The sequence below is a fragment of the Diadema antillarum genome, unplaced genomic scaffold, assembly GCF_040938485.1.
Source record: "Diadema antillarum isolate AM-2024a unplaced genomic scaffold, OU_Dant_1.0 seq00000744_RagTag, whole genome shotgun sequence".
Classification (NCBI taxonomy): Eukaryota; Metazoa; Echinodermata; class Echinoidea; order Diadematoida; family Diadematidae; genus Diadema; species Diadema antillarum.
The window spans coordinates 104,400-108,405 of NW_027271641.1; the positions used below are offsets into that span (position 1 = coordinate 104,400).

The following is a 4,006-nucleotide window of genomic DNA, read 5'->3' on the forward strand; positions in this document are numbered from 1 at the left end:
TACACAATCATACTGTACATCATTATACGAAACACTAATGTATACGTGTAATAAGATACACTGTTATTTTTAGTTTCGTTTCCTAGTACGTCTGTTTCACTCATCGTGTCCATGCCAGCTGAAAGGAAACATGGCTTCCGTCCTCTCTATGGAAACTGTGTTTTTATTATATTTTCCCGATTTTTTGGTTGTTGTTGTTAATGTTGTTTTGAAGAGCGAAAACAGTGAGGGGCCTGCACCCCCCCCCCCCTTCCGACATTTTTCTTGTTATGTGAAGGAACAGCCTATTAGTCGGAAGTGTTCGTATGCATCAAAGATTCGATATGAAGTACATTGACAGTCCTTTGAAATTGGTGTAAGTGTGTATAAGCCTAGATATACCCGGATTTCATATTTTGGAGAGAGGGAGAGAGAGGGAGAGAGAAGATGAGCTATAACTCTATAGATAATTCTACTCCTCCAGGATCGTAAGAAGAAGAAATAATATATGTGAAGAGTTTTATCGCGAAACGAGCTAACTCCGTTCTTTTTATGTTGAGATACAAAAATTTGTATTTGCGAATAAAGCTGAAAAAAACATAAAAAGAACATAAATAACATTTTCAATCATAACTTCAAAAATCGTCCTTGTTATGTAACAAGTTAGGTATCATTGGAAAGATTTCAGTTTGCTTTTATCTGATGACGGAATTACTTAAAATGTTTTAAAATGGCGCTTAGCCAATTTTGCGGTGAAACTCTTCGTGTAATTATAATGTAGGTCTAATGATATTGTTATTACTATATTGTGCTATGTCTTTCAATGTTTTAACTTGCTGTTGTTTCATTCACTTTTAAAAAAAAGTGATGCCACGGATGACTACCATATATTCTCACCCAAGCAACACTTGGCTAATTGTAGATTGCATTACTGTTGACTGCATTTGATGTCATCATAACGCTTGGGTTCTATAGATGCATGGTATTCTAACATTTTCCAAATGCTAAATCCAACACTTTCTGAAGATTTAGATGTAACTTTTCTTTAATATTTTATAAAATGTTTAATTAACATCTAATTGTCAATCCTCCAAGTTTTGGGAAAACGTGGCTTGCACTTGGAAGGTATTTTGACATGATATTACAAAAAGTATTTTTTGTAATATTGTTACAAAAAATGTTACAATTAAAATACTGTTACAAAAAAAAAATATTACAAAAAATGGAAAATTTTGTTGTAACATTTTCCAAACATTAAACTCAATACTCCCTAAGTGCTGAACTTGATTGATGTGTAACGTTTTGTATAGATTAACATTTCAAAAATTGTCATTTCTCCAACCTTTTGCAAAGTATATATTACACTTAAATTGGTAATTCGACATAATAACTTATTAAAAATGGTATTTCAACATTTTCTAAATACATGTATTAATTTTGTGTAAAGTGTTAAATTTAACAGTTGATGTGTAAAATTTTCCAGAAGTGTGAAATTAACATTTACTAGTAAAAGGCTGTCACTCCTGGAACCTTTACTAAAATGTTTAATTCAACATGTGAAATGTTGAATTTACTGTTTTAGAGTGTATAATCTTCATTTATGATAATGCATAAGATTATGAGTGATGTGTATTCATGGATGAATGTAATCATATAAGGTATGAAAAAGAAGGGAAAATGATGATGAACAGTAAGATCAAAGAGATGGAATAAGCAAGAGAATGAGCTTGAGATGTAAGAAGTGAGATGTGGAGAGGTTAGGAGAATAATTCTTTCTTTGGTTTACTTTTACCCCCGTAGGGGTGGGCCGATCCCGGAGGTACTGCAATACCGGGCCAACCCGTGGCCAGGATGGAGCAAGCCCCTATTCCATGGCCTAGGTACAAAAATCAGTTTAATATACAAGCGACTCGGTGAGTCGCGTTTCAGATATTAAGCTGAAAAGAACAGATACTACACATGATCTTAGCCAAAAGGCCGAGAAGCGATACCGAGTAAGGTCTGCGATGTGTACGGATACAAAGTGTCATACATTAAAGGCACAATTACGAACTTCCGATATCGCCAGCTTCTGAGTCGAATATCATGAAATCGTGAAAAAATATCAAAAAATGAACACCATATCCCGTAACCGAAATCGTACGAAGATTCGCTTGGAATACTCTATTTTCGCATTTATCAAATGGTTTTCAATATTTGGGGTAAAAAGCATGTCAAAATGGTAGAAACGCACTGGTACGAATGCCCGAACTGTGTGTGCAGCATGGCTGCAAGTATTACGCCAATGCACTGTGCACTGAACACGTACACACATAGGACGTTTATCATTTCATATGCAAATGAAGAAATGCGGATATAATAGCTTCGATTTGTATGCTACTGTGGTTCAAGGATCAACCGAAAAACGCGCACGTAGCCAGCGCTGCATGTACTGTGTGTGCGAAGCTATTGAATCCACTATGCATCTATAGGATGCGTGCGTGCGAACCGGCTCTACGTCCCATTCACTGACATACGTTGCAAAATACAATGTACTGTTCAAACTGTATTACAAGACGGTGTATACTGTATTATACATTGACCTAGTACATGTACAAGTTCAATATTCCCCCATGACATTCAGACATTTCTTGTGAAGGAATGGTCTACAGTCATAGGCACTTTTTGTACAGTATAGATTCTTTTATGAAGTAAGTGACAATCCTCTGAAATGGGTATAGGCCTGTATGATCAGGATATTATATTTTGGAGAGAGAGAGAAAAAAAAAATCTACTTCTCCACGATTGTACGAACTGCAGAATCGCTGATCCAAAATAAAAAGAAGAAACATGACTGAAGAGTTTTATCCCAAACGAGTTAACTCCATTCTTGTTATGTTAATATACTTGCGATTAAAGCTGCTAAAATTCAAACATTTAAAAAGAACATATAGTAGCATATTTTTAATCATAACTATAAGAATCTTCCTTGATATGTAATGAGTGAGGTATGATTGGAAAGATTTCATTTTACTTTATCTAATGACGTCCTTACTTTAAAAAAATAATCAAAATGGTGCATAGCTCATTTTGCAGTGAAACTCTATATTGTAATGATGCAGTGATATTGTTATTTTTATTATGTTGTCATGGCTTTCAACCTTTTCCTTTTTGTTGTTTTATCTGCTTATAAAGAAAAGTGAAGACGACTACTACATTCAAGTTAAAAATGCACCTAAAAGCACTTGTGTAGATTACAATATCAGAACGTTATTTCAACATAATCCAATTTGGAGTGTAAATGATTATTACAACATTTTTAAAAGTTAGATCTAACACTTTCTAAAGTATTAGATTTAACATTGTATAACATTTTCTAAAATGTTAATTTAACATGTATTTGTCAATTCTCCAAACTTTGGAAAATTGTTGATTACCTTTGGAATGGTATCTTGACATAATATTATTAATGGTATTGCAACATTATTTTTCAAAATATTAGATTTAACACTTTCTGAGTAAGTGATTTGGCATGTATAGATTTGTGATATTTTATGTAATGTTAAATTAACAATTATTGGAAGGTCACTCTTCAACCTTTGGCAAAGTCTTGGGGTTTTTTTCGCGTATGGGAATTTGATAAAGGGTTTTTTCACAATTTTCTTTAAAAAATGTTAAATTTGACACTTCCTAATAAAAGTGTTTAATTTATAAGTTAAATGTAAAATTTTCCAAAAATGTGAAGGTTGTTACTCCTCCATGTTTTACTAAAGTTTAACATGTGATATGTTGGATTTACCGTTTCATTTCTAAGAGTGTATTTATTCATAAGATTCTGAGTGTTGTGTATATATTATGATAATATATAAGATTTAGAGTGTTGTGTATTTATCAAGGAATAGATGTAAGCATACTGGGTATGAAGAAGGAAAGGAGATGAGGAACAGCTAGAAGACAGGAAACAAAAGAATGAGCTTGATATAAAAGGTGGGTTAGAGAGGGGTAGGTAGAGGAGAGAGGTTCTTTCTTTGATTTACTTCTACCCCCG

The 4,006-nt window shown here is 33.3% G+C and overlaps 1 non-coding gene across 1 annotated transcript; it reads right to left on the reverse strand.

Moving 5' to 3' along the window:
- Positions 1–1,776: 1,776 nt before the first annotated feature.
- Positions 1,777–1,968, reverse strand: LOC139738480 (U2 spliceosomal RNA). The gene has a single exon (XR_011711443.1). It is a non-coding gene; the product is annotated as a U2 spliceosomal RNA (small nuclear RNA).
- Between the last annotated feature and the right edge of the window lie 2,038 nt (positions 1,969–4,006).